Source organism: Odocoileus virginianus, chromosome 2 (genome assembly GCF_023699985.2).
Source record: "Odocoileus virginianus isolate 20LAN1187 ecotype Illinois chromosome 2, Ovbor_1.2, whole genome shotgun sequence".
NCBI lineage: Eukaryota > Metazoa > Chordata > Mammalia > Artiodactyla > Cervidae > Odocoileus > Odocoileus virginianus.
In genome coordinates, this window is record NC_069675.1 from 69,221,250 (window position 1) to 69,243,691 (window position 22,442).

The 22,442-nt window shown below is 46.6% G+C and overlaps 1 protein-coding gene across 1 annotated transcript in view; it reads right to left on the minus strand.

Annotated features, from left to right (window-relative positions):
- The window catches only part of DPYSL5 (dihydropyrimidinase like 5), an 86,009-nt gene extending 78,190 nt beyond the window's left edge, over window positions 1-7,819 (minus strand). Inside the window, exon 1 of the mRNA XM_020886272.2 lies at window positions 7,525-7,819. The gene's annotated coding sequence lies outside the window, so the exon portion shown is untranslated. The remainder of the gene's footprint in view (window positions 1-7,524) is intronic.
- Window positions 7,820-22,442: the final 14,623 nt, after the last annotated feature.

Consider the following 22,442-nt stretch of genomic DNA (forward strand, 5'->3'; position numbering starts at 1 on the left):
TGAGCACAGCGAATAGAGAGTAGCCCCCTCTAGCTTGCCACAACTAGAGAAATGAAGACTCAGCACAGCCAAATAAATAAGATAAATAAATAAATAAAATCAAAATAAAAACAGAAAAATGCCAAAAAATAGTTATAATAAAAAAAAAAAAATCCGAACTTTCTGATTCCAAGTTGGTACTTTTTGAGGAATTTTTTAAGTCACCAAAATCACACAATTCAAAATTGCAATTTGACCTAATATAAGAAAAGTTAGCAGAATAAAAATCGCTTGTTAATCTTGTTCAAATCTGACTAGTCATCTCCTAAATGATCTTTGGACCCACACTGCAACTATAATCTGATTCTCAGCTTTTCCTTAAGAAACAGAAGTAAGGCAGTAGCTGGAGCAAGCCCAAGGACAACCATTAGTTTTAAAATGTTCATTTCAGCTACTGTGGAGTCAGACATAGCCAGAGTTCTATTTTTTACTGAAGAGTAAGAGTTTAAAACCAATCTCTGATCAAACCACAGACTCATGCCAGCATTTAGGGCTTCTAAAAACAGTTTAATCACAGCATTGCATGCCTTGGGATTGACTTTTTTTTAAAAGTTCACCATTAGTCTTACTATTTGGCACGGTCTACTAAAACATAACATATGCATATCCTTGACCCGAATTCTACTCCTAAATATATACCCAAGAGAAACACACGTTTGTTCCCCAAAAGATGTGTGCTAGAATAGTCACAATAAAACTATTCACAGTAGCATCAAACAAAAACTAGCCAAATACCCATTAACAACATAGTGCATAGTAAATTGTGGTACATTTACAAAATGGAATGCTATATAGCAATGAAAATGAGCATATGAAATGCAGCAAATGTAATAGTGAGCAAAAGAAGCCACTTTCTGAAAGGGTACCCAGTATAAGTGTCCATCTGTAAAAAGTTCAAAAATAGGCAAAGCTGATCTATGCTGATAGTGGTTAGAGATGCTGGAAGAGTAGTGACTAGGAGGCGACTGAGGGGGGGCTTTGGGATATGTGTTAGTAACCTGTTTCTTGATCAGGTGAGGTTACATGGCCATGTTCAGTTTGTGAAAATTCAGTCAGCTATACACTTATGATTTGTATATTTTTCTGTATATCTGTTCGGTTCAGTTCAGTTGCTCGGTGTCCGACTCTTTGCGACCCCATGGACTGCAGCACTCCAGGTTTATATATCTGTTACACTTTACTAAAAAGTTTAAAAAATGAAAATACTTTAAAAATACATGCTCAGCCCCCCAAACTACCATTTTATGTATGTGTGTGGCCCATATATCCGGCAACATGCCAAACTTAAAACATTCTGAGTAACTTCCTTAAAGTTGAGTTTCACATCTGTTAAAAAAGAGCAGAAAAGGAACAAAAAAAGCAGTAAAGGAAAAAATCGGGGGCTACGTTTGAATTTTATAACAGAATGAATGTATCGATCCACAAAGACACAAATCTGGTTAAAGTGCTAAAAATGAGAAAGGAGGCAACTTCTCCATCAATAGTGGGTCATGCTCTGGGGGATGACAAAGGGAAGGAAAGAACCAGACAAAGGCAGGGGGAATAAAGACCAAAGGCCTGAGAAACTGGAGGGAGCCCATGGCGGATTTGAAATCAACAAAGGGAATGCCTGTCAGGGGACACTGAATGGACACGAAGGTAGTGTGACTGAGTCCTAGGCACTGCTACTGTGTACAAGACACTTTCACAAGGAGTGGAGACAGTGACAGGCCCCAAACTCTTTGCCGAGCCAATGAAAATGGACAGATAGTAAAAAAAAAAAGAAAGAAAATGGACAGATGTTGGGAGGTGAAGAGTGACACAATGCCTGATTCAGAATGCAGATATTCTCCTGTTGTTTTGTTTTTTGGCCGGTCCTGAATGCAGGGTCTTAGTCCCCCAACTGAGGATTGAACCTGTGCTTCCTGCTGGTGCCTTCTGCTGGGGAAGTGAGTCTTATCCACTGGACTGCCAGGGCAGTACCTCTCCTGCCTTGATTCAAGAGAATCTAGAATCTAGTCATTAGTAAAACCTCAAACTCACTTGAGTCAAATGAAATATTATCTATTAAATGCTTGCTGTGAGCAACAATTTGTGCTAGAAGCTACATGGGTGAAAAAGAGAGATCCAAATTGTATTTTCAACAAGGTAAGGGGCAGCATTTTGTAGTGGGATAAATAGGCCATTGATAATTCTTTAGTTTATTGCAAATAAGGCTCTCAGCTTGGGGTAGTGTTTAAAAAAGCATGGACCCTGTGATAGTTTTTGTGTGTGTGTGTCACCTTGGCTAGGCTACAGTAGTCAGTCATTCAGTCAAACACACATCTATATGTGTTGCTGGGAGGGTATTTTATAGGTATGGTTATGCCAGTTGACTTTAAGATTTTCCCCAATAATGTAGGTGGGCCTCATACAATGTAGTCGAATGTAGCTGAAGGACCTTAAGAGAAAAATCAAGGTTTCCCAGAAGAGGAAGAAATTCTGCTTTAAGACTAACCATTATGGGGTCCTTGCAACATTAGCTCCCACCTGAAAACTTCCAGCCCACTAGCCTGCCCTACATACATCAGACCTGCCAGCCCCCACAGTCTCATAAGCCAATCCTTATTGGTCTGTTTCTCTGGAGAACCCTGACTCATATAGGCTCTGAGCAGAGCTCGAGGGTGCAAAGCTTTTCTCTGTCACTTCTCATTTGCTTCATCTGTAAAATGGGGATAATAACAGTACTGTACTCAACTCATAGCAACTAGAACAACCACTGGCACGGAGCAAATACTTTGAAAGCTTTTGTTAGACAGGTAATTCTGTGCTGCTGAGTTTATTTCTTAGCTAGAAAACTTGAGATATTTTTATTCCCAAGAATTTTCCATCAACCAAACATGATCACTCTTTCCCACACCAACAGAACAGTCTCAGAACAGCTGTCTCAACCAGTTAAGGATGCCTAATTGTTCTTTAGATGATGTAGGAGCAGGAGCAGTTGCCAGGCCAACTCTATACGCAGGAAAGTTTTGGCAAAGCTGGGTCAGAGCAGTTCTGGAACATTCTTAACTCTGCAAGTCCTCAGCTGCTCAAAACAGCTGTGCTTAAGGAGGCTGACAGTCAACACAGAGCTATTCCTACTATTTACAGAGTTCGACCTTCAGAACAGAGTCCTAATCATTCTTTCTATTCCCACTATTGATAACCCTATAGCAGCTTACTCTGACCTCTGGGGATGAAAGATTAAACAAGGAATCGAAATGTTTTTAGGGGCACACAATCTGGGGTGAGAGTATGATGATGGTGCTGATGGTAGTAACTGACATTTATTGAGAACTTACTAGGGGCCAGACTCTGTTCTCAGGCTATACATATGTTAACTCATATAAACCTCATTGAACAAATGAAGAAACTGAGTCCTTAAGATAAAAATTAGTCGTTTAAGGATGGACAGACATGGAGAAGGAAATGGCAACCCACTCCAGTACTCTTGCCTGGAAAATCCCATGGGCGGAGGAGCCTCATAAGCTACAGCCCATGGGGTCACGAAGAGTCGGACATGACTGAGCTACGGTGACACAGATATGAAGTAAAAAATAGTGCTATCTTTAAAACAAAAAAATTAAAAAAAAAAAAAAAAAGGATGGACAGACAGCAAGTGTCGGGGCTGGGACTCAACTTCCAGCTTTCTGGCTCAGAGCCAGGATCTCCTTCCTGTGTACATTGCCTCTGAGTCTGGATTGTAAGGAGCGAGTCCATGTGGGAGCAGGCAAAGGAACAGCACAGAACTGGGCTGTGATTGATCAGAGGGCGTGAGAGGGTCAGGGATGCTATGGTTAAGTCCATTTATTTTAGATGGAAGAAATTTCCAAAATTGAAGTAGAACAAACCATATACAATATTCTTTCATGAAATTCTTTTAAGTATATAATGTGTCTGCTTTTATACATCAATATCAACGTTCATTAAAGAGTCATACCACAGTATTTGCACCTTTCATTTTCATAAAAAAATTTAAGACAAAGTGATCTTGAAATTATTTCTTATTTGTTCACTAGCAGTACAAGAAAATCAAATACCTTCTTACTTGATTACTCTCATTTGATTACATTTTATACCAACTTCTCCTTACCAACTTCTCCTTCCAGTGATGGAAACATGCAGTGTATTTAGAATACTATTACCCTGACTTAAATCTGAAGAGGTTATGCTGAAAATGGCCAAGTGTTCAGGTCCCACAAACATCTTTTGTATACCTAGCTGAGGTTCCCAAAGTCAGGGAGATGGGAGTTAAGAATGGCACTCTATAGACTTCTCTGGTGGTCCAGTGGTTAAGACTCCATGCTTCCACTGCAGGAGGTGCTGGTTCGACCCCTGGTCAGGATACTAAGATCTCACATGCTGCCCATGTGGGCACTCTAGAATTCTAGGGACATAAAGTTCTTTTCTACAGCCACCTGCCTTTCTTATCTGTCTCCCAGACATTTTCACAGGGCAGGTAGGAGGATACTGCTTTCTATCTTCCTTGCAGAAATGGGCCGGTCATACTAACATTCCTTATCTATGAACTGATTCCCCATGAGGAAAAAATTGGATTGGATGTTCACACAGTGCTCTAAAATAATAGGATTACACCCTTAAGTCCATAAAATTCTCTCAAGAAGAATAAGCCAACAAAATATGTCTCATTGGGAGTGTTTTCATAAGAAAAAAAAACTTTAGTACCAGATTTTGGGTGTTCTAATATAGAGATTCTTGGTTTTCACTTACTCTGGAGATAGATAGGTCTATTATTTTAGTTAAATACATCCAATGAACAACATTCCAGCTAGTCCTTCGTAAATTCCGAGAGGCACCTCTGCAAAACATCATCCTTTAATAAAAGCATCAGGACACAGCCTACTGTTGCTACTGCTGGGTACAGCCCAGGTAGGAAGAATTCACACTGGCAGCTACCATGTGTGCTGGGGCAATAGGCGACAGTCACATCACAGTCCCTCACCTTATACATCAACCCAAGTAAAACCCTGAGGTTTCAAAGCCAGGTTATGAGAGCCCAAAGGCTCATCAGTCAACTTCAGGCCAAATATGTCACTGCGATTTTTCCTATGATGGTCTGCTAGTCATCGAGCCAAGCTTCTTCCTTCACTCTTGGAATAAAAATGCTTCTGGCTTGCTTTTTGTTTGTTTTGTCTTTTTAAAATGAATGACCATTTAAAAAAAACAAAAATAAAATGAATGACCATTTAAAAGTATAAGTCTATGCTAAAGAGTCACCTTTAATATCAACTGAACAATCATCAAAGAAAACCTATAAAATTGAACGTTGGTTTCTGGCTGTCATCTCACATGTTAAGATGTTGCTAGCCTGGTGTGAAAGATGGTTAGACAGCAAGCAAGACTGAATGCATGGAAAGCTCAGTTGAGCTCCTTTTTGTGTTTCCATTTCTGTCCATCGGCTTTCCCATGGGCAAGAAGACGCCTCCTATCACAGAGTCGTCCCTCTCTTAGGTCAGCAGACACTACAAGTGAAATTTGCAAAGGATGGATACACTGGCTTGGGTGTGGTCACCGGCAAAGGGAAGCATTGATCCCCTAGCTGCCGGCTTTAAGTCCAGGAGCTGCACCCGTGGCGGGTGATCTCCACGACTGCTTCTCTCCATTTTATCACAAATCGCACCAGCCCTGATTGCTCCAAGAACGCACAGCACACGCGTCCGCATCGTCAGACAAAGCCGGCTACTCAGGGAGCCCGCTCAGCACCGAGGCGACCTCCACAGGTCTTCCCCTACCCCGACCGTCTCGGTGGTTGGTCAGCAGCTAGGGGCAGGGGGCGGCGCCGCAGCCAGAAGGTACCAAAGCCAGGGGCGGCGTCTGTCTGCGGGTCCCACAGTCTGGGGGGCGGGGATGCGCGACTCACATCAGAGGATTACCAGAGGGGTTTTTTGCCCTAACACAAACCCCAAGAGAAGAGCACGTGCCCTTTGATTTCTCCAGGAGTGTTTTCTGCACCAGGAAACCGCACACTCGAGCTCTAGGGGTGCCCTAGCTCGTGGTGTGGAGGACACCAGTGCCGGCTATTGTTCTCCGGGTCTCCCGGGCGGGAGGCGGCCCCCATTCCGCCTCCCAGGCATCACCTGCCGCTGGACCAAGCCTTTCAGCTTTGCGAAGAAAAGGGTGTGCCTGTGGCGCTGCGGATTATCACAAAACCCTAAACGAGTCCCTAAGGGCTGGTGTCAAGCCGGGAGACAAAGCTCCTCGTAGGGACAGCCGGCTCGGCCCCCGATCCGCCATCCCGAGTCTGTCGCCGGGTCCAAGAGCCACGCCCAGCCAGCCACAGGACCGCCGGGCCCCTCGCCGGGGCTGAGGGTCTTTGGGCCCGAGACCCGCCTCCCCCCACCCCCAGCTGCCTTCCCCTCCCTTCCCGGGAGACCTCCCTCCCCAAGGAGACCCCTCCCTCTCATCGCGTGGGTCTCCTCCTCCCCAGCGTCTACTCTTCTCTAACCCAGGCAGTCTCCACCCTCCCGCATCCCTCCTCCCTTCCACATCCTTCATCAGCCCCAGCCTCGCCTCGCGCCACCTGCTCCGAGCTCCGACCCTCCCTGCTCAGACCCTTCTCTTTCCTCAAACCTGTCTCCAGTGCCCCCTCCTCCCACCCATCCCTATCTTCCATCTTTCGCATCTTTGCTCAAACGGAGGCCTCGCCTCCGCCTCTCTCCATCTCAGCTCCTCTCCAACTCGGACTCCTGCCTCCTCCCCCGGCCTGGGGCGTCTCCCGCCAAGATCGATGCCCCGGGGAGGGCTCCCGCGCTGGGCTCGGGCGAAGGGACCCAGCTTGGCGCCCGCTCTGGGCTGGGCAGCGAAAGGCGGCCTTTGTGGTTCAGACAGGTGCCTCCAGAGGCGGCCGGCTAATAGTCCACCCGTTAGCCGGACGGGTGGACGGACCGCTCGGTCTGGTCCAGGCTGAGTAAACTCCAACCCGGAGGCGAGAGGGACAGAGGGTGTGTGTGTGTATGCTGGGGGCGTGTGGCGGGGGGGGGGGGGGGGGGGCGGGCTGGCGGTGATCCGTGCGGGCAGAGGACCGCGCGCAGATCTAAGGTATCGGGCAGGACGGGCCCACGGCCAGAGAAGCTCCCGCCCAGCCCTCCAGCCATTCACTGCACCTCGACGAGGCTGGGCGTCTACTGTGTGCTAGGAGCGAACCCCTTCCACCAAGCCAGCCTCCTCACCCCAGTTCTTTGCAATCCCGCGAGCATCTATTAAACGCCTACTATGAATAAGGTACCGCTCGGCGCTCCGGGAACTCTGTGGGCTTACAAAGAGGAACCGATTCGGGTCCCGATTTTAGCCCGAGAAGGCTGCCCCGAATTCCAAACCACACCTCCCGCCGCGTTCCCAGCAGCCGGTTCTCTGGGCGCACTCCGACCCCAGCCCTATTGTGCTCCTCCCAGAGAAACAGACTGTCTGAGATGGACGTCCCAGCCCGGGGAGAATAAGCCCACCGCCCTCCCTGCCATCACCCACTCCTCCGGGATGCCGCGGCTGCGGGGTTCTGTCGGTGGGTGGGTTCTCCTCCTGTCTCGCCGCGGCGCCGGCGCTGCGGGTGCTCTGGGCGGCGCGGCTGCACGCGCGCTCGCTTGATCGCCGCCTTGGCGCGCGGGGGCTTCGGAGTCCGAAGCCGCGAGCGGGGGAGGGGACTTGGGTGGGGGCTGGAGGAGGCCTCCGCCAATCACTGGAGCGACAGCTCCTCCCCAGCGCTCCCCACCTCGCGCTAGCAGGTTAGGGGGAGGCGGGGACCGGCGGCGCCCTGCATCCTCGGCGCCGCGCGCGGCCACCGCCTGGGGACTACAACTCCCGACAGGCCCTGCCGCGGGGCCAGGGTCCGAGAGGGGACGAAGGGCGCGGCCCGAGAACCAGCCGACCCCGGGCGCCCTTCTCCGCGTTCCTTCGGATTTCCATGGTGACTCAAGACACTTCACAAAGCCCGGGCGCTTGAACGCGCTGATGCACGGGTCCCCTGGGACGGCTACCGCGTCCCCTCCCCCCGCAGAACCCCACCCGAGAGGCTGGAACAATGTCCTCGTCGCCTCTCCCCGGCTGCTGGCTGCTGCCGGGCCTGCCCTTCTCTGCAGGCGGGGTTAAGGCCGCCTGATTACCGCCGAGACCCAGTCCTACCCTGGGCGCCGGGCGGAATTGTAGGATGGAGAGGGTGGGATGTAGTTATAGGAAAATGTTCCCATATACAACGTGATCGGCCACGCGGGGTCACCTCAGTTCGCATCTGTCCCTTCTGGGGCCTCGAACCCGGAGTTCATGTTCTCGGCTACCGCTTCTCCATCCAGGGCTCTCAGGTCCAAGCTCCCTGTCCAATTTCTGAAACCTCCTACCAGGGTGTGGTGAATGAAGCCTTTGAAAATGTTTTGTAACTCAGTTTACCTTCGCTTCACCCTTTTTCTTCAACTTTTGCATACACACATAATCTAACAAAATCAACAAGTCTAAAAAGGGGAGGATCGCCAGGTCTTTACCTCCTTCCAGATAGCCTCTCAACCCTTTACCCAGTTATCTGTTCTTTCTTGTAGTTGTAATAATAGCTTAGATACAGTTCAGTAATTTGACTGTTTTCACTTAATGCGTTGCTGTTGATACAGTGTTAAAATGCAGCGTTGAGTCCTCATTCCAACCCAGGGTACCCCAAGGGGCTGCTGCAGAAGCCCTTCCCCAGCAGGGCCCCTGGGAAGTGGTGAAGATGGGAGAGTTCCCTGACTGTAGCCGCACAACCATGGCCCCAAGAGATGTTTCTCCTGGCAGGATATTTTCAAACAAAGCTGTGCTTCATTACACCAAAAGGCCTTCCCACCAACCACCACCCACCCCCCAACCCCGTCTCAGCAAAATCTGAGGGTGCCCGGCCTCCAGAGAGCCCATCGGAGTGAGGTCTCCTTGGGTCCCTTGCTCTGTATTCTTTTGCTGTTGGCTCAGAGCTTGCAGCCCACCAGGCTGGGAGTTGGGCCTCACTTCTGGAGTACTACCACCAAGCCTCCACTTCTCCTGGGAGGAAGGTTTTCTTTTCTGCTCCTTCTCACATCCTGAGCTTATGGAGGGAGACCAACTCCCACCCCACCCCACCCCCTTACTCCCGGCCACCCGCATTGAACATTGTTAGTTGTTAGTTATTCAGTCTCCAAGTCATGTCTGACCATTTGCGATTCCATGGACTGCAGCACACCAGGCTTCCCAGACCATTACTATTTGCTGGAGTTTCCAAAATCTCATGTTCGTTGAGTAGGTGATACCATCCAACCATCTCATCCTCTGTCGCCCCCACTTCTCCTCTTGCCCTTAATCTTTCCCAGCATCAGGGTATTTTCCAATGAGTCGACTTTTCGCATCAGGTGGCCAAAGTATTGAAGCCTCAACTGACGACCTCAAAGCATCTCTAATCCAGAGGAGGGTGGAATGTGGTTGTGAAAACATGGGGCAAATGGCTCCTCCTTCCCCCACTGCTCCAGCTTGGGGAAGTACCAAGGGATTTCCCTAAGGCTGGCCAACTTCTGCTGCTGTCCCAGGGATTTGGGTAAAATGGGTTGAACTTGAGGGAGGTGGAGTGGAGCGGGCTCAGGGCAGCAGGGTCCACTTGCAAGGGCCAGGCTGCACTTTTTGCCTAAGGAGGAGGGAGCCCTCTAGTGGCAGTAAGCTTTCTTTGCAGCATTTAATGGACCTCACGTTTGGACTTCTGCTTTCTTTGCTTAATTGGGCCTGCCTCCCCAGGTCAGAAAAGAGCTGCCTAGAGGTTATTTGCTGGCCTGGAGCATTGCTAAAAGTCACATCCAAAAATGAGGCTATAAATGGTCCTGGTAGTTGATTTTAGCTCTATGTATTTTTAACTTAGCCTCCATCTCTTGGAAAGTAGAAGGAAAACAGGGCTTGGGGTTCACACATTTCTAGGTTAGAATCTTTGCTCTACTTTCTGGATACTTAACTTTGAGAGAGTTGCTCGGTTCATCTGAGCCTTAGCTCCCCAGACTGTGGGGACCATGTGTGTGTGCTAAATCGCTTCAGTTGCATCTGACTCTGTGCGATCCTATAGACTGCAGCCCGCCAGGTTCCGCTGTCCATGGGATTTTCCAGGCAAGAAAACTGGAGTGGGTTGCCGTGCCCTTTTCCAGGGGATCTTCCCAATGCAGGGTTAGAACCTGCATCTTTTAACGTCTCTGCTTTGTCAGGGGTGTTTTTAACTGATCAGTGCCACCTGGGAAGCCCTGAGTATGGGGACCATAATACATTCTTTTAACCTTGCTGTGATAATTACATGAGGAAATGCATATAAAAGGCATAGTATACTACCTAACATATAGCATACATTCAACAAAAATTATTGTTCACTTATTCAACAATAAGTGGTTACTGAACAGTGTGCTACTATTATAACAATCACAAAAGGAAGTATGTTGTGACTTTTATTGTAGAGCTCCCATGACCAGCTTAGGTGAAAAATCATCAGCTGGATTTGAATTTCACCTGGATATTGACTTGCTGGATTCTTCTAAGCAGAGGGCTGAGATTCCAGGATGAAGGAGTAAAAGTCTGTGGGTAGCGAAGCTGAGGGGAAGACAGCTGAGGATCCCATCATGGCTTAAAAGTCAAGTTTGTGGATGGACGTGGGAAGAGAGGGGAATGGCAAGGTAGGCTGGAGTCAGGGCCTTCACAAAACTCAGGACTACTGGCTTTTATGAGAAAATGTGTTGTGGGTTCCAAATTGCCTTAACAGCAAGCTTTTTTCTTTTTCTAAGAGTTTTTTGTGTATTTTTCTAAGGTTTTTTTTTTTTTTAATGTCGACCTTTTCTAAAGTCATTATTGAATGTGTTGCAATGTTGTTTCTGTTTTTTATCCTGGTTTTTTGGCCTTGAGGCATGTGGGATCTTAGCTCCCCAACCAGGGATCGAACCAACACACCACCCACCACCCCTCCCCCATCACATGGCATTGGATGGCAAAGTCTTAGCCACTGAACCACCAGGGAAGTCTCCTATAGTAATCTTCTGAATAATTGGCATGCAAAGGACTATCATAAAAAGGGAGGGAGGAAAGACTAGTAGGTGTTATTTGTTTGGTTTTTAAATATTTATTTATTTGGCTGTACTGGGTCTTAGTTGCCACATTTGGGATCTTTAGTTGCAGCAAGTGAACTCTCAGTTGCAGCATATGGGGTCTGTTTCTCTGACCAAGGATTAAACCTGGGCCCCCTGCATTGGGAGCTCAGAGTCTTAGCCACTGGATCACCAGGGAAGTCTCTAGGTAGGTGTTTTTAGAACACATTTGAGCCTTTCCACCACCCCACATATGGCAGTAGCACTGCTCGTTTCTTGCAGACAAGGAGACCCGCATCTCAAGACTCAGAGCAGCAGAACCATGTTATTCTGAGCCCCATCTACCTGATGCAAAGCTGAGCTCTTCCTGCTCCAGCCTGCCCTCCCCTGCAGAAGGTGACAGACTACAGTGACTCTGAATGAGTGACTCTCAAGGGAAGCCGAGACAAGTCACTGGCACCCAGAGGTTCCTCCTAGTTTCACCTGGTCCTCTGAGAAGGGTGTTCTGCAACATCCCTGAGGACCTTCATGCTAAATTTCTTCCTCTGCTTTCTCTTTCCATCTCTTCCCTTGGCTCATACTCCATGATAACCCTACTCTGGAGAACTCATTAGCCGTGAAAAAAAAAAATTGTGAGCCAGCAGTCAAATTTCTATATTCAGGTCAGCGCCACCGGGCAGAGGCCAAAAAGGCATCAGCAAGATGGACAAATGGACATTGCAAGAAAACAGAGGAAGCATGAAGAAAATCAGATAAACAAACAGGAACAGAGGAGAGTGAGACTGGAAGTTTCAGACCCCAGAGCTGTGGCCACCCAGCCTGACACAGAGTCACGGGAGAGGAGACCTGGGGAGGCTGGGGGTGGCAGTGCTTGAGCTGACAACAGCAAAGTAAATTCCTGTGGCTTATCACTACCCTTGAAATGCTGGTGAGCTCTTCAAACTGAGAGTCAGCACTATGGTCCCTCTGTCATCACCTCACTAGATGAACAGGATGCCCTGGGCCACTTCTTCCAGTACCGAGGGACCCCTTCCCACTTCCTGGGCCCGCTCACCCCCATGCTGGGGAGCTGTCACCGCAGTGCCACGCCGGCACCCCCTCCTGGCTGTGTCAGTAGCATTGTGGCCCCTGGGGGGACCTTAAGGGAGGGGCATGGAGGACCCCTGCCCTCAGGTTCCTCTTTGACTGGCTGTCGGTCAGACATCATTTCCCTAGACTGAGTCTCCCAACACTGAACAAGTATGCTGTGGAGTCTAGACTCCTGGCCGCTCTGACCCCTTGGGGTGGGGAGGGGGCTTTGGTCAAAGGCCAGAAATACCTTCATGGACACTGGTTTTTTGGCCTTATCTCTGCCTGACGAGGCTAGCACCCAAAGGGTTAATATTTAACCTCTTTTTAAGGACATCTGGGGTCTGTTTTTGTAAATGTTCTTTGACATCCAGCACATTTCTTTGTGTCCGTTAACCTAGGCAGTGGGAGGCAGATGGGATGGGACGTGAGCTGGGGAAAGGGCTGAATCCTCAGCCTTGACCGTCTTGAGCCTTGTGGGGAGGGGGCTTTTCTCATGTCCCCTAGATGCCCTCTCTTCCCAGCCCCCACAGCCGGCTCTGTTCCTTCTCCACTCCATCGTCTCTTCATGTCCATTCTGTTTTCTTTGGCCAAACAGACAGGTAGAGTAACTGAGATAGGCAGACATGTGGAGGGAGAATTCTATTTTGGGTTGCAGATATTTTGTGTGTAAGCAAGAAAAACCAAAATATTCCAAAGATGACTTTCCTTGCCTCCTACTGCCCAGTATGACTGAGGAGGAGTAAGGCCTTAGCCTGGATCCCCAGGCGTTTGGGAGAAGGGCCTGGCTGACTGCCTGGGTCTCTATTTATATATTTAAGTTCACAACGTTGCTTACACTGACCAGCCTGGGGCCTGAGCTTCTCAAGGCTGGTGGCCCTGGGGTTAGGTCTGGCTCATTCTGCACCTTTCCTGGGAGGGGGGAGCATCCTTGTGCTCTCTCCTGTCTCCCTTTTCAGGCTCCTCTGGGGCCTAGGATCTATGTTGTAATTTTACTTTTTATTTTCACAGTTGTAGCAAAGTTCTTACTCATAATAAACGTTGTGAATGTAAAAAAAAAAAAAAAAACTTTAAATCTTTCCTTCTGACCTTGGAAACCTTTTCTTTTCTTTTTTAATTAACTTTTCATTGGAGGATGATTGCTTTACAATATTGTGTTGATTTCTGCCATATATCAACAGGAATCGTCATGAGTATACATATGTCCCTTCCCTCTTGAACCTCCTTCCCACCTCCCACCCCCTCCCACTCCTCTCCCTTTATTTTTAAATTTCAAAGTTTAGTTTTGAAATAAAAGCTTGTCTTCTCTTGGAAACTGAATGATCATAAACCACCCTAAAGAAGGGATCATTGGATGCTTCCAAATGCCCTGGCCCCATTGTGGAAATCTACAGTTTTAAATTTGTATTTGTTTCACATGCATATGAAGATTCTTCAAGTCAGAAGGATCCTAGAAATTTCATAGTCTCACAATACATACATTATACAGGTAAGGATAAGGAGGCTTTGTTTTAAGCCATTTTCTCCCTTAACAAATAAAATTCAATCTATTAGCAAGATTAATAGGACAAGAAACACAACTCACATATATACAAACACCTTCAGAGAACAAAAGAGTTACTCTGAGAGTCAGATCTTTAATCATCTTTTTGTTTCCCATCTGTCACCCTCCACAGCACAATGCATTATTAACCCTTGACCAGACCTGAGGAGCTGAGAATATTGGAAAGAATCCCCTCACTCTAGCCACCAAGTTGGAGTTGGATTTTCATGTGTCATATGAGTCCAAAGAACTATCAATACAACAGTTAAAAAAAAAAACCAATCACCCATTACTGCCTTCACCTGATTTTTTTCCTGGTACTCTTTTATGAAACCAGCTCTTCTGTTGAGCTATTTTTTCCTCTATAGTTGCATTAATCAAAACCTTTCTCAATAGGAATTAAAGCAAACATTTATCTAGGCTTTTCTGCATATTTTATGTAAATATTTTAATCCCTTTAAGAGAAAGATATCCTGACACCCACTTTATGGAAGAGGGAAAAAAGTGAAAGTCGCTCAGTCGTGTCCAACTCTTTCGACCCCATGGACTGTATAGTCCGGGCCAGAATACTGGAGTGGGTAGCCTTTCCCTTCTCCAGGGGATCTTCCCAACCCAGGGATCAAACCAGGTTTCCTGCATTGCAGGCAGATTCTTTACCAGCTGAGCCACAAGGGAAGCCCATTTGTGGAAGTGGGAAGGGAAGTGGAAGTGGGAAGCCCACTTGTGGAAGGGAAGAGGGAAACAGGATCTCAAAGGCGAGGAGCTCACCCAGAGTCCAGTAGCTCAAAGGGGTGGAGCTGAGATCAAGATCCAGGTCTGACTCCAGGATCCCTGTTTGTTCCTTTAGCCCACACTGCTTTGTTATTGAACGTTCACACTTGCCCTTTTCTCAAACCTACAGTGGTGATTTGGATTCACATTGTAATATTCAGGGTCATCCCACCCAGCTTGGAGATTTTGTTGAATTTGATTAGTTTGCCTCTTCACTTTCAGGAGAAGAGCCCCAATGGGGGCTCTGTAAGGTACCAGGGAGCCAGGTGTCCTGCTGTTCAATCTTACAGTGTTCTGGAGCATGTAGAAGAAGGACTTGGTCTGTGTGGCCAGCAGGTCAAATACCTGGGTGACCCAGAATAAGTCTCTTGCCTCAGCTGAGATTCTGCTTCCCAACTGTTCAGTTCAGTTCAGTCGCTTAGTTCTGTCCAACTCTTTGCAACTCCATGGACTACAGCACACCAGGCCTCCCTGTCCATCACCAACTCCCAGATTTTACTCAAACTCATGTCCATTGAGTTGGTGATGCCATCCAACCGTCTCATCCTCTGCCGTCCTTTTCTCCTCCCGCCTTCAGTTTCATTAACTGTGGGGCAGTGATTATCTGCTCTGTTTTTGTGAGGGTCAAAAGAGGCAGAATGAAGGCCCAGACTTTGGAAGGGTGGGGCACTTTTTGGACACCTGCCTGAATCATTCACTTAGCTGTGAGATCAAGTGATGCTGCATCTCCAAGTCTCAGTACCCTTCGCTGCGCAAGGAGGACAGTTCAGGGCCTAGTGATAGGGTGCGTGTGGGGAGCAAGTGCGGTAATATACAAGGTGCCATGGATTATACATGGTGTTCAGTGTTCATTTGATGGTTTGTAACTAACAGGTGAAAAATTAGCTGTGTAAAGCACCATACATTTGAAATGTACTGTTATAGCAGATTACCTACTTCTTTAGGGCTTATGAGGAGTTAATAAATCAGATCTGCTCTATTAATTGCTCACAAATTATTAGCAATTATTCTCATTATTATCCAAGCACAGACCACCACCTGCCTCCCTCTCCTGTCCTTTTCGGCAAGGACACCGTGTACCAAGACTTCTGGACTTAACATTCAGTGCCCTACTCCCTGCAGAGAGCCAGGGGACCACAGCCAGGGACTCCCCAAAGAGGAGGATTGGAACAATGGCCATCAGCCCACCAGTAGGTGCTTTACATCTTGAGTACCAGAACCAGGAGGTGGACAAACACACGATTTTCCCTTTGACTCACTCCAGCTTTATTCTCTTAGGGAGGAGCCTGTGCTCAGGCTGGCTACAATTTAGGTATTCTTTGAGACATGTCAGCAGAGCTCTGTTTATTCTGGGAACGGGGCTCATTCGAATCCAGGCAAAGTGCCCAGGGACCAGACAATACCTTAGGGCACTAATCAAGTGAGAACATTTATGAAATTAACCAACTTTTTGTTGAATTGAATATAAAGCACTATATCAACACCAGTTATTACTGTCATTATGATTTGACCTGAGGTCCAAAGAATCCTCTGGTTTTGCTCTCTTTTTGGCGTGTGTGTGGGGGAGTTGGTCAGCAGCCCTTACATATCACCTGAATTGATAGAAATCATGACAGGTATAATTTGTAAAATCTGTCATTCCACTAGATTCCAAAAACAGATGAATTAAAGAATTAAGAAGTTTATTAAAGAAAATTCTTCCAGACAAATGTACCACTTTTTCTGAAAATGGAAATTTAAATTTCAAACTGACTTAAGATGGAAAAGGAGGTTCATTTACTTGTTTGAGGATCCTTCATATTGAGTATGTAAGGGAGAAAATCAAATCAGAATTTGGCATGCTATGAAAAGGAAAAAACCCTAAGGACTAGGCCTAATCTTGTATGTGGAATGTTTTATCCACTCAACAGGTTTTGTATGCTTATTCAAGTCTAGGTAGGTACCTGAAGAGGAATAGGGTCCCTGCCCAGCAGCCAGCACAGACAGGTGGTGTTAACACTATAAGTGCCATCAGGTGCTTGTTCTCATGAGGAAATGCATTCACAGTGGGCTCTGCAGATCCAACCTGGAAGAGCCACATGCTCTTTACAAGTCTCCCAGCCTGGTTCCTGGACCAGCATGGTCAGAGGTTTAGCCCTCTGAGCAATGTGAGCACCAAAGGGTAACAGTGTTGAGATACCTTCAAAAGTCTTCAAAGGTAAATTGTGTGCTTCATTTTCCTTGGTTCTGTTGTGTTAAGGTCTCCAGCCCATCTTTATCTATCTAAATGTGTAAACTCTAAAATAAGAGTTTCTCATTATATATATATATATATATATATATTTTTTTTTTTTTTTCCCTAATCATTCTGTAAATTTTTCCCCCAGAAAGTATAGATTTGGTGTGGGGAAGATTCTTCTCTATTAAATTCAGTTTAATAAAAATTTGTTGAAGTCCTACTATGTCCAGATTTTATGGCAAGAACCATGTGAAATATGAAAATGAAGATGTGGTTCTTGACCTTGGAGAACTTAAGACCTTGTGGAAGAGACAGAGAACTATAATAGAAGATAGACGAAGGTACAGGTATAATATAGATATAAAGAAATTTCTGTTAGTAAAAGATTACACAAAGAAGTCTGGTAGCACTTTATCAAATTGTCAATATCAGTTGTCTTTGGATGATAAAGTCTTCAGAATTTTTATTTTCTATTTTTCTGATTCTTCCAAGTTAAAAAAATCAACATGTATTACCTTTTAGAAATTAGTAAACCTTGTTTTTTAGAGCAGTTTTAGAGGTACAGAAAAATTAAGCAGATAGTACAGTCTCTATATATCTTCCAAGACATGTAACACATAAACACACACCACAGAATCTTCCTTATAATTAACATTTTACATTAGTATAGTGTATTTGTTACAATTGCTTGTCATGTCTTGTTACATTTAAAAAAAAAACTTGACCCCTTTATCAGTATGTAATGAAACTCTTTATTTCTGATAATTTTCCTTGTTTAGAAGTCTCTGTGTCTAAGATTAACATGGTCACTTCAATTTTACTTTGATTAGTGTTACCACAGTGTATCTTTTTCTATCTTTTTACCTTTATTCTGAGTTTGTCTTTATACTTAAAATGAGTTTCTTGTAGACAGCATGTAGTCAGGTCTTTTTTTTTAAACTCACTTTGACAATTTTTGTCTTTTAATTGGTATCCTTAGAACATTCACACTTAAAGTGACTCTTGATATAGTTGGATTAATATCTACCATATTTGTTGAAAGCCCGACATGATGCATTGACAACAGAAACTGAGGTAGGGCTTCCCTGGAGGCTCAGTGGTAAAGAAACTGTCTGCCAGCGCAGGAGATACGGGTTCAACCCCTGGATTGGGAAGATCCCATATGCCGTGGGGCAACTAAACCCATACACCACGACTACTGAGCCAGTGCCCTAGAGCCTGTGATCCACAGCTACTGAGCCCACGTACCGCAAATACTGAAGTCCACTTGCCTAGAACCCGTGTTCCATAAGAGAAACCACTACAATGAGAAGCCTGTGCACTGCTATGAGTAGTCCCCACTCACCACAACTGGAAAGCCCAATGCAGCAATGAAGACCCTGCACAGTCATAAATAAATAAATCTTTTAAAAAAGAGAGAAACTGAGGTAGCTAAGCTTTCAATACAAGGCTTTATGGTAATCTGTGTAGAAGCTGGGCTGTGTTGAATAATCATTCTGGGTGCCAAAGATTGTTTCCTCTAATTTATTTGTTTCTTGTCCTCCCCTGTTATTTTTGGGTTTCCCTAGGAACCCTTTCTTTTCTTTTCTCTTTCTTTATTTTTTTAAGTTAAACATTGTGACCTTTATTTTTTTTTCCATTTATTTTTATTCGTTGGAGGCTAATTACTTTACAATATTGTAGTGGTGTTTGCCATACATTGACATGAATCAGCCATGGATTTACATGTGTTCCCCATCCTGATCCCCCCTCCCATCTCCCTCTCCATCCCATCCCTCTGGGTCTTCCCAGTGTACCAGCCCTGAGCACCTGTCTCATGCATCCAACCTGGGCTGGTGATCTGTTTCACCCTTGATAGTATACTTGTTTCAATGCTGTTCTCTCTGAACGTCCCACCCTCACTGTCTCCCACAGAGTCTAAAAGTCTGTTCAGTACATCTGTGTCTCTTTTTCTGTCTTGCATATAGGGTTATCATTACCATCTTTCTAAATTCCATATATATGCGTTAGTATACTGTATTGGTCCTTATCTTTCTGGCTTACTTCACTCTGTATAATGGGCTCCAGTTTCATCCATCTCATTAGAACTGATTCAAATGTGTTCTTTTTAATGGCTGAGTAATATTCCATTGTGTATATGTACCACAGCTTCCTTATCCATTCGTCTGCTGATGGGCATCTAGGTTGCTTCCATGTCCTGGCTATTATAAACAGTGCTGCGATGAACACTGGGGTACACGTGTCTCTCTCAGTTCTGGTTTCCTCGGTATATATGCCCAGGAGTGGGATTGCTGGGTCATATGGCAGTTCTATTTCCAGTTTTTTAAGGAATCTCCACACTGTTCTCCATAGTGGCTGTACTAGTTTGCATTCCCACCAACAGTGTAAGAGGGACTAGGAACCATTTCTTATATAGATTCTGTGACTTGCAGCTTTTTCAGTTGTGATCTGCTATTATTGTGCTAGAGCCTGTTGATGTGGTGGAAATGTGTTGGTAAGTGTTCTAAAATCCTATGATTAAATCTCATTCACTTTTTTTTTAAAGCAGGACTGAGTTCCTGGGTTATGACCTACGGAAACAATTCTGAAGCTTTTTTCCACTCTTTCCTTACATGAGACAGAAAGTCTACAGGGGACCAAAACTGGATAATTGCCTTTCTCTCAAGTAAGATAAGGCTCTTGTGGAGTTTCCCCTGGAAGGTCCTTATTATGAATAACGCTCCAGGCTTATTTCAAAATAGTTACTTTTCCCATCCCATGCCAGAAACACAAAGGGAATCTTCTCCAGTTTTCACCATGAGAACTTAAGGGGATTCCTGGAAGTAAAACCTATAGAAGTATGGGGTCTGCTCTTCATGTCTACTCTGCTATAGGTTGAATGTTTGCATCACCACGTCAGCAGCCTGGCTAACATTATCCATCTCTCAAGGGCATTTAAGGATGGATGACACAGCGCCTGCAGCAGTAGACCCTTCAGTGTTTGGTGACTATTATGACTCAGGAGACAGAATGGTGCCTGGTGAGCAGCTGCAATGCAAAGAGTGAAGTGCAAGTTTGCCTGTGGGCTCAAGAGTATGCGGTGAAAAGATAGAAGCAACCACTGTCCACAGTCCAGGGGAAACTTGTCAGGGAGAGGAAGGGCCAGCAGGGCTAAGAGGAGGGGCAGCAGGGTTTGGGGGAAGGTTTTTCCAGGTTCAAGGACACGGCAATGTGAGGAGCAAGAAGCTGAATGCAAAAGGCAGACAGAGGTGCAGAGGATTGAAGAAGGTGAGTCCTGGGACAAAGAGAGTGGAGAAGGCTTTGAGAATACAGGAAGAATTCAGGGGAGTCCCTGGAAGGAGAAAGTAGCAAACATGACCGTGTATGGAGGTACCAATGTGCAGCAGTGCACGATGGGAAATTCCCCACTGAGGAAAGGCAGTTTAGGCTCCCTGGGCTCCCACTTACCCATCTGTAAAATGGGGTCAGCCACACCTGTTTACTGCTCAGAATGCCACTGAGGAGATGGGCAAAAGTCTCCTGTTAGAGCATATAGAATTATGAAGTCTCAGAGATTGATGTCAAACAGAACTCATAGGTGAAATGTGTTTTCTCCCCACTGGCTTCTTTCTCTGAAAAGTTTAGAGGAAATTATTTTCAAGTGCTTTGATCTTCTTGGCAGAAAGACACTAAATAAATTCGAGATGTTATGGTACATTAGTGTCTCTGCTTGGGAACTGAGGGTCACTGATTTTATTCAATAGCTAGTGACAATCTTTCAGAGTTGCTCAAACCGCCTAAGCCCCACCCAAGTCCTAGACCCCAAGGCCACTACCCTCTGAGCCTTTCTCACGTAACCATTTTGAAATAGGGCTGTGAAGGCGATTTTTAAGGCCGATACCTTGTTTATGTGGCCAAGACTCCTTGGTAGGTACCAGGGTGTCCAAGTCTGTGACTTGGGTGTAAGACAGTGGGTAAGCTTTTGCCACACGGCCTGCGCAGCCTCCCTGAATGCATTGCTATGGAACCGTGATGAAACTAGCCACTGCTGCCATTCATGGGGTGGTGGGCGCTGCCAGAGCCTGCAGTGGGGCTAACGGGGGATGAGTAGCTTGCCTGGGTCACAGAGCCACAGTCAGAGTCAGGCTTCAGACTGTCCATGCCAGGCCTGGGTTCCTTCCTACTCTGGTGATCTGACTACCTCGTGTGCAACAGCCCTCCTCCGAGTTGTCAGGAAGAACATGTCTGTCTCAGCTGTGTGAAAGGATAGGAAGGTTCTTTACCAATGTGTTTGGCCTCTCTTTTTACAGTCATTTTCTAATTTAAATGCCTGAACAGATGTCATGATCTACTTGGGTTGCTTTCCCTTTGGGTTTCTCCCTGGGCCGGAGGTCTGCTGTTCTTGCCTGCCAGGAGGTCAGAGGTGAGCCTGGGACTTGCAGAGCTCTCTTCCAGCTGTGAGTTCTACAGTTTTCCTTCGGAATCAATGTCCTCTGCCCCAGAGGTGCCAGTGGAAAAGGCCAAGGGTTTCTGGGACTCCCTCCCAAGCACATAAGGGACTCCCAGGTGGCTCAGTGGTAAAGAATCCATCTGCCAATGCAGGAGACACAAGAGATGTAGGTTCGATCCCTGGGTTGGGAAGATCCCCTGGTGTAGGAAATGGCAACCTGCTACAGGATTCTTGGGGCTTCCCTGGTGGCTCAGAGGTTAAAGCGTTTGCCTGCAATGCGGGAGACCTGGGTTCAATCCTTGGGTCAAGAAGATCCCCTGGAAAAGGACATGGCAACCCACTCCAGTATCTTGCCTGGAGAATCCCATGGACGGAGGAGCCTGGTGGGTCCACGGTGTCGCACAGAGTCGGACACAACTGAGCGACTTTACTTTCACTTCCAGTATTCTTGCCTGGATTATTCCATGATCAGAGGAGCCTGGTAGACATGGGGCTGCAAAGAGTCAGACATGACTGAGTGACCAAGCATGCACACATGCACCCAAGCGCACAGGGACCCATTCCTTCTGCTTCCCATTCACCTGCATGGACCCCAGCCTTGCTGCCTTGAACAGCCCACACCCTGGGTCTGCTGTGACATTTCACCTTCTCTCCCCGCCTCCCACCCTCCCCACACCCACTGTCTGTAATGGACCCAGTGCTCACTTCCATTGTCAAACAAGCCCGTCATCCTGTGGATGCCACTGTAACAGTGAGATCCAGATGGTAGGTGAGGGCTGTATCCGTTTGCTGACACACAAGGTACTACAGGCAGCGGTAGAGAGGTGGAGGGGGGTGATTAGACAACAACATATACTTATTTCCTCACATTTCTAGAGGCTGGAGGTCCAAGTTCAAGGTGCCAGTGGGGCTGTTTCTTCTGAGGTCTCTCTCCACGTCTTGCGGATAGTCATCTTCTCCCTGTTTCTCCACATGGTCTTCCTTCTATATACACCTGGGTCCAAACTTCCTCTTCTTATAAGAAGTCCAGCCACACTGGATTCAGGCCCACCCCACTGACTTCGTTCTATCCTAATTACCTCCCCAAAGTACAGGCACATTATATTTGGGGTTAGAACTTCAGCAAAGGAATTTGGGGGGATACAATTCAGCCCATAGAGGGCCAAGGGGAGATTTTAGAGGGGTCTCCAAAGTCAGAATCCTGTACCAGTGAGGGCGGGGGGAGCAGGGAGGAAGGGGGACAGGAAGGGCCCCTGATGTCCTGCCACGTCTGTTGTGCCTCGCTCTAGTGGTCACTGGAGCTTCAGCTCTTTCTCTCCTCAT